Source organism: Chlorocebus sabaeus, chromosome 4, assembly GCF_047675955.1.
Source record: "Chlorocebus sabaeus isolate Y175 chromosome 4, mChlSab1.0.hap1, whole genome shotgun sequence".
NCBI classification, from domain to species: Eukaryota; Metazoa; Chordata; class Mammalia; order Primates; family Cercopithecidae; genus Chlorocebus; species Chlorocebus sabaeus.
This window is the reverse complement of record NC_132907.1, coordinates 24,481,012-24,490,078: the sequence shown is the minus strand read 5'-3', so window position 1 is coordinate 24,490,078 and position 9,067 is coordinate 24,481,012.

The following is a 9,067-nucleotide window of genomic DNA, read 5'->3' as shown; positions in this document are numbered from 1 at the left end:
CTTAGGCCAAGAATCTGTCTCCCTGCAGCTGACTGGGTTACGTGGTGGGGAGAGGCATGTGTGTCCGTCACTAGCAAGAGTGATCTGCTTGTATGGGGAATCCTGGGGAATAGAGTAAAATGAGAAGGCAGATGTAAAAGAATTCTCCCTAACGTTATGCCATCACACCTGGAGTAATATTAATGATCTCACATTTGTGTTTGGTCAGCCTAGGGACACAGAGAAGGGAAACTGACGTGATGGTTTGTGGGTCAGCTGTGTGTCAGGCCCCATGCTAGGCACATGCCTGTGTAGTCACTGGAGTAGGTGTAATAAGAGGTAACATGTATTGGGTGCTTTTTTTTCTTCAGGTATTTACAGGCATTATCCCATTTACGTCTCACAATTCTGTGAGGTTCATACTATATGAGTCCCAATTTTTCAGATGAAGAAACTGAAGCTTAGATGGAAGGAATAATTTCCCCAGGCCTACACAGCTAGTGTAAGACAGAGACAGGACCAGAGCCCAGGTATTCCCTAGTCCACAGCCTGTGCTCATCACCAACACCCTGAATTATTGTAGGGGAGGTAACTGGCTCAAAAAGAATAAGTAATGTGTACATAACCCCGGTTCCACAGCTAACAGGTGGCAGAGCCAGGATTCACAAGGAGTCTGTCTTGAAGTCAAAACCAGGTTCTTTCACTAGAACCCTTCAGCTCTGCTGTTTCCTGGGCCCACGGTGGCCAGGAGTAATTTAAGGGGAAATGTGATTCTTTCTGGAATGCAAGTTTGAACATGGTAGGATGGAAAGATCTGCGGCTGCTATTGAGAAACATGTATTCTAGTGTTGACTCTCCATAAGCTTGCCGGGGGGTGAAGGCCCAGGGGATGAGGTCTCAAATAAATCATTCTGTGTCTTCATACAAATAACTGTACAAGTCAATGGGCTTTTATGAGCTCCCTAAGGATCAAAGCTAAAGGTGTGAGGGATTTGGACATTTTAAAGTTGAATATAAATGTAAGACTTGACTTTTAAAATTCCTTCTTAAACCATGTACCTTATTGCAAGAGAAATGTTATACTTTATTGCTTACATGAATTGAAATAAACTGCTTGTGGTCAGGAATCATGTTTCATGGTTCTTAGAATACTTAGCACTCAAGTCCTTCTCCAGTGTTACTATGGAAAGCATCAGAAAAGGAATTTCTACTGCCAGGGAAGACATTTAAAAGTTGGGGTAGGGGAGAGGTGTCTAGATTGACAACCTCAACCTATTGTATGAATTTAAGTAATAATTGTAATAGATGTTAATATTATACCTAATTTACATAAGTAGAATTCTAGATCATTGCCTTGAAAGGAATTTAATCATTCTGCTTATAATTTGGGAGCTTTCTGTATAGCTTATGTATTGTTGCTTATTAGGGTAGTCAGATTGACGGACTGATAATGGCCTCACAAAACTGTTAAGTTCATTTAGGACAGTGACTGCGTCTGTAATGCTTATTCTGGGGTCTCCAGAGCCTCCCCAGCACAGTGCCTGTCATGTAGCAGGTGCCCAGCGAACATTCATTGAATGAGTAAATGAAGCTGTGGGTCCTCTTGTTTTGATTTCAAAGGGAAAAGTCTTGGTCGGCAAATACTACAGACAAATTTTTAACTTTCAGACAAAGTATCAAGGCTTTGCATATGATGACTATAGCGTATCTTCAGTGGCTAAGTATAGGCTTTTATCACTAAATGCCTCATGTGAGTACTTAGCCACATTGGTTCTTTCTCTCTAAACAAACAAAAGCCCCATAGAGGTTTTTTGGGGTTTTTGCTTGCTTGCTTTCTGAAGCTTTTACAGTTTAAAATGTGCAAACTTCGACAAAGGGGTAGACCCAGGAACTTGAATCCTGGTTGGATATGTGTTCCGCTACTTCCCTGTGCCTGCACATCGCCACCTCCACCCCCACAAAGGGGATGCAGTGCTTGTCTACTATTCACAGACAAGTCCTAGGAAAGATTAACCCACAATATCTGTGATGCAAATTTTATGGAGGTCAACCAAGGGCACAGTTAGCTATTAGGTCACCTTGCAACTCAGGATAAAGGGAAAATAGGATGCAGGATGGAAACAGAAAATGGAATGGTAAAGCAGAAGAAAATGCCCTAACTGGAATAAAGACTTGATATAGTTTGGATGTTCTTCCCCTTGAATTCTCATGTTGAAATTGATTCCCAATGTTGGAGGTAGGGCCTAATGGTAGGTGTTTGGGCCATGGCAGAGGTTGGGCTCCCTCAGGAATGGACTAGTGCCCACCCGCCCTGGGCAGAGAGGTGTGAATTCTCCCTCTGTTAGTTCCTGAGAGAGCTGGTTATTGAAAAGAGTCTGCACCTCCTTTCTCTCTTGCCTCCTCTCTTGCCATGGGGTGTCTGCACATGCTGGCTCCCCTTCACCTTCCACCGTGAGTGGAAGCAGCTTATGACCTTCACTAGAGCAGATGCTGGCACCATGCTTCTTGAACAACCTGCAGAACCATGAGCCAAATAAACCTCTTTTCTTTGTAAATTACCTGGCCTCAGATATTCCTTTATAGCAACACAAAATGGACTAAGACAAAGCTTCTATTCAAAACCCAGATAGGCTCCTTGTTTGAAGAATAAGAAGTACAGAACAACAGCACAGCTGTAGGAATAAACCCCATATAATTCACTGGGCATCCAGTTTCTATTTACAAGGAACAGGTACAGTTCATCTTTTATTTTCTATTTTTATATTCATGTGAAAAGAAGGGAGATTATGAAAGTAAATATGGATCCCAGCATTAACAGCTGAATATATAAAGGAATTCAAGTGCTTTAATTAAAAATTTATGACCAGCCGGGCGCAGTGGCTCAAGCCTGTAATCCCAGCACTTTGGGAGGCCGAGACGGGCGGATCACGAGGTCAGGAGATCAAGACCATCCTGGCTAACATGGTGAAACCCCGTCTCTACTAAAAAAATACAAAAAACTAGCCGGGCGAGGTGGCGGGCGCCTGTAGTCCCAGCTACTCGGGAGGCTGAGGCAGGAGAATGGCGTAAACCCGGGAGGCGGAGCTTGCAGTGAGCTGAGGTCCGGCCACTGCACTCCAGCCTGGGCGACAGAGCGAGACTCCGTCTCAAAAAAGAAAAAAAAAAAAATTATGACCACAGTGAGATACACTTCACACCCATTGGGATGGCTATTATTAAAACATGAAAAATAACAAGTGTTGAATGAGGATGTGGGGATAATGGAACCTTCGTGCATTGCTGGCGGGAATTTAAAATGGTGCAATGTCTGTAGAAAACAGTTTGGCAGTACCACAAAAAGTTAAACATAGAATGTCCCAGCAATTCCACTTCTAGGTATATGCTATGGTGTGAACGTGTGCCTCAAAGTTCATGGGTTGGAATCTTAATCCCCACTGCAACATTGTTCAGAGGTGGAACCTTTAATAGGTGGTCAGGTCCTGAAGACTCTGCCCTCATACATGGATTAATGCCATTATCTTGGGAGTGAGTTCCTGATAAACGGATGAGTTTGGCCCCTTTCTCTCTCTCACCCATGTGATGCCTTCTGCCATGGTGTGATGCAGCAACAAAGCCCTCACCAGATGCTAGTCCCTCAATCTTGGACTTCCCAGTCTCCAGAACCATGAGCCAAGTAAACTTGTATTGTTTATAAATTACTCAGTCTGTGGTATTCTTTCATAGCAGCAGAAAATGAATCAAGACAGTATACACTGAAAATCAAAATGGAAAGAACTGAAAACTGAGACTCAAACAAATATTTGTACCCCAATGTTCATAGGAGCATTATTCACAACAGCCAAAAGGTAGAAACAACCCAAACATTCACTGATGGATAAATGGATAAACAAAATGTAGTATGAATATATATAATGAAATATTATTCAACCTTAAAAATGAAGGAAATTCTGACATGTGCTATAACATGCATGAACTTTGAAAACATTATGCTAGTAAAGTAAACCTAACATAAAGGACACATACTGTGTAATTCCACTTATATAGAGTACCTGAGTAGTCAAATTCAGAGTCAGAAAGTAGAATAGAGATTACCAGGGGCTGGGGAAAAGAGATAGTGGGAATTATTGTTTAATGGGTGCAGAGTTTCTGTTTGGGATAATGAAAATTTTCTGGTAATAAATAGTGGGGGTGAGTGCACAACATTAAGAATATACTTACTGCATTGAATTATATACTTAAAATGATAAATTTTATTTCATTTAAATTTATGTATATATTTCTTTTTTCTTTTTTTCTTTGGAGACCACATCTTGCTCTGTCACACAGACTGGAGTGCAGTGCGCGATCTTGGCTCATTGCAACCTTGGCCTCCCAGGTTTAAGCAATTCTCCTGCCTCAGCCTCCCGAGTAGCTGGGACTACAGGAGAACACAGCCATGCCTGGCTAAATTTTTTTTTTTGGTATTTTTGGTAGAGAAGGGGTTTCACCATGTTGCTCAGGCTGGTCCCGAACTCCTGAGCTCAGGCCATCTGCCCGCCTTGGCCTCCCAAAGTGCTAGGATTACAGGCGTGAGCCACCACACCCAGCTTGTATTTCTACAATAATAAAGATGATGTTGTAAAACCTACGAACGGATTAATTGTATTCACAATGTTGTACAACCATCACCACCATGCTCTGCTACCTCTTTCAGTGTAGGTCTTCCACAGCACACAGCTGAACCCACTAGAACAGCTCCACCAAAACATAGAAATGCAGGGAAAGAGGGACTACACTCCTCACCAGCTTCTCCACTCAGCTCCTCCCCACTGAGCAGCAGCTGAGGGTGGGGGGAACTGTTTCCTGGATACCCACCCAGGAGAGATCTTCTGTCTGTATAGGCTGGGGAGGTGGGAGTTGCCACCTGGCTGCCAAGCCCACTGGACAAGCCATCTGCAAGCTGGGGAGGTGGAAGGGTGAAGATCCTAGCTTGACTGCCATGGCCTCTCGTTGATACTACAGAGTTTCTGTAGATTTGTTGAATAAATATTCCTTAAATTGTTGTAAGCCCTTTGGCCAATCACCAGAGATTTTTGAATGTTTGTCTTTTACCTGTTTAATAGATGTCTCCCTGGGGGAGAAGTTTCACTGGCATCGTTACATTATCATTCTGGAAGAGTTTTAATTAGTTTTAATTAACCGTAGTGGAAAAGGCATCGTTATATTATCATTCTGGAAGCTCCTCTCTTCCTCAAAGAGTTTTAATTAACCATAGTGAAAAATGCATCTTTTAAAACAGAGGCATTTTGTAGAGGCCCTCTTGAAGGCTTCTCCTGATAAATTCATGTGTCAATCTTGGTCTGATGGAATTCTAAGGAGAAGAAGAGATAGCGGCTGTATCCAATCACAAGTATATTTAAAACCTTGCTGAAGATGGTGTAGTAGTAGCCAGGCCCTTTGCTCAGAGAACTAACAGTCTGAATAAGGCAAAGCATTTGAGTAGATAAACCTGAGATCAAAAGTAAACTATCCCTGCAGGAAGGTAAGGAGATTAATAGCATGGAGGCATATGGAGCTTTTGGAAATAAAGCCATTTGAAATCCACAAAATCACCTGTGTCTTCAGAGAGGGGCTTAGAGTGACTTCTAAGGGGATTAGACCCTGTTAACAGTGTGCTTCAGAGAGATGCATCAGTATACCTGACGAATGTTTTTTGAATGTCCCTGGGGAGGCTGACGTTGTAATTATCTGTTTCTGAGGCTCTGCATAACTTTGCTTTGATTTTTGCTGGTTTTTTTTTTTTTTTTTTTCTATAAGGACTTTGCCGTTACTGGGGATTTTATATTTCTTTTATTTTCAATTGGTTTTTAAGGAGGTAGAAGAGGCAATTGACTCCATGCCGTATGTATACAGTCTTGTAAAACCACTGCTGAAGATTTGAAATATTATTCTGACTTGAATAACTCGCCACTCCAAGTGAAGCTGTTTTCTTCGCTAGACTTGCCACAGTTTGGAAGGGAAGCTGTCCTTCAGCAATGATAAATGACACAGCAATTGTTTCGGCAAGTCCAGAATGATGAATAGATCTTGCCTCATTTGACACAGGAGAGACCAGTTTCTTTACTGCTACATTCTAGAAGAAGAAACAAAACCATTTGCCAGCGTGCTTCATATGATGAATTTCTAAACTGAAAGCACTATCTTTGTAATCCTTTTTGATGTCTCTTAATATATCTATCCATTTTCCTCCCAAAGACCATTTGTTTATTAAGATCCACTCTGTGAAAAGAGTCACACGGTGTATTTCAAATGTCTGTTTAAAATGATTCTTCAGGTATGATGCCAGAAATTGTAACAGCCCTCCGCCTCCCCTTCACATTGCCTGTGTGACCTCTGGCATGTCCTGCCAAGTACCCTCCCTCACTCACTTTCATTGCCCAAGTGCATTCTGAGTAGCAAGGAGTTCTGCTTGGACTCGTCGTTTGGGTCAGGCTCAGAGAGCGCTCTTAGGTTTTTTTCTCATCGGCTAATAAAGATAAGGGGTGGCATCAGGGGAAGCACGTCTTAGAGATGAAGGGCAAATGGAGATCTTTGATTCAAAGAATGTGGCTCCATCACTTTCTCTTACATAAAAATTCTATTCATCCCACACTTCCTACTGCAAATCACATTGGTACACCATGACAATGCGGTAGATACACAAAGACTTTCCCACATCACACTACAAACACAGCCACCCTCTCTGGGGAATGTAAGAGAACCTTTTGGGCTTCCACTTCCCCTCCATTTGTTTGAAGGATCAAGAGAACACTGTTCCATTTTCAACAAAAATTAAAAAGGAAAATCATGAAAAGAGCCAACCTCCTCTTTTTTTGTTTTCTCCCTTAATATATTGTTGCATCCAGGGAAGAGGAAACAGTGAGCGCCACTGATACTGGGTCCCCAGGGACCCCATAAGGGTCACTCCCCAGCTATCAAATGAGCATGTCTTCCTCCACTTGCAGAGTGAGTTTTTAACGGGAATGGAAGTTACTCTTGGCTCAGCTCTGATGTTCAAAAAAAAAAAAAAAAAAAAAAAAAAGAGAAAAAAAGAAAAAGAAACGCCACAGAGCTTCAGGGAACCAGGCTGTGTTCACACCTGGGTTTTCACAGGACAGAGATTTTTAGCTTTAAGGCCTTGGAGACTTGGAGAAAGGAGATTTCAGAAATCATTAGCCATGTTCCTGCCAGCTTCAGCAGGCCAGCTAAGAACAGTGTGTTCCTTAAGGGCAGGAACAAATTCCTTCCACATATTTTTGTTTTCTTGTTTCTTCTTAAGGTGCTATCAGTGGTGCCATGGGCCAGTTAACTTTGGGACTTAAAATGTGACAATATCTCATTTTTTCTACACCATTGCTAACTAAGATGATCACTAGATAAAATTTTCCAGATAACTGTACTGTCGTCCTTTGAGAACTGTATTTTAAAAATGGAAATGTATTTGGACTCCATTTAGTGAATAAAAACAATAGAGGTGGTTAACTCTTTGTGCAAGTTCATGTTCATGGGTGTATTATTTTATTGGCTGCATCGAAGATGTCCTCAAGGTCTATGGAGATGAAAAAGACTCTGCAGCCTCACATGATGGTCTTGAAATTCTAGCCTTTCCGTTACTTTTCTGATCTTCCAACTCAGTGTTCACTTGGCATTGTTATTCTGTCATTTCTTCCCAGAATCTGCGTCTGAGAGGCCTCGTTGCCTTCCTCGGTCTGGACTATTTACTTCTTCACCAGTTGTAATGTAGGCAAAACTGAGAGAAACCAGATGGACTTAGTGTTACATACATGACTTAGTAAATATGCCCTCCTGCCAACTAAATGAAAAGCATGGTTTTTATGACTGCATCAAAATCTAATTGATCCCTTCAGTCATTGTGTGAGGAGATGGACTTTATATCAAGTGGCATTTTATTTTGAACTTAGAAAAATATGCATCTTATTACAATTTACCTTCAGTATAACAAGTCCATTGGACTTCCACACCAGACTTTGAACCATTCATTTCTAAATTATTTGCTACCTCCTTAATCCAGGCCAGTATTATCTCTCAGAGATTATGGAAACTGCCTTTTGATGGTGTTCCAGCATCATCCTGGCTTTCTTCCAACCCTATACACTATAGTCAGAATGAGCTTTCAAAAAAACTGAATCTCATTATTTCACCTCCTTTCTCAATGGCTTTCTATGTTAGCCTCACCTTGCAGCACTCACCCTGTCCTGCTATGCTCTACCACACTGTCTTAAGGGTGAAAAGAGGTAATCGACTCAATCCTGTATGTATACACTCTTGCAAAACCACTGCTGAGAATTTTAAATATTGTCCTGAGTTGGGTAACCTGCCATTCCAAGTGAAACTGTTTTCTTCACTAGACTTGCCACAGGTTGGAAGGGAAGCTGTCCTTCAGCAATGATAAATGACACAGCAACAGTCTGTGCAGGTCGAAGATGATGAATAGATTTTACCTTATCTATTCCCTCAGTTGACACAAGGTTGATACCAGTTTCCTAGAAGAAGAAACAAAATTATTTGCCAGAATGATGCTTAATACAATGAATTGTTAAACCGGCCATTACACACACACACACACACACACACACACACACATATATACACACACACACACATATATGTATCTCACAGGACCTTTGCATCTGCCGTCTGCTCCATCTGGAATGCTCTTCCCTCTTTCCCTGGCCTGTTTCTTCTATACTTCAGTTCTCAAATTAAATTTCACTTCCTCAGAAAGGCAATTCTTCACCATCTTACTTACAGTAGGCATTCACTATTATTCTCAGTCTAGGGTAGAGTATGTGGATAGACATATGAGAGTGAACACAAAGTAGGAAAATCTTTATATCACATGTTAATACACATCATTAGATAGCATCTACCATGGAATAGACATTAAATAACCCGGCAGACAAAAATGGCCTCACCAGTTGACTTTAGCTACCCCAGTGCTGGAGCAAAGAACACGTGAACAAAGTAGCCACTCTAGTAGAGATTACACACGGGTCCAGCAGCAAGAACTGCATTTACAAAGGCTGATCTAGCTGCTACCACTGCTAAA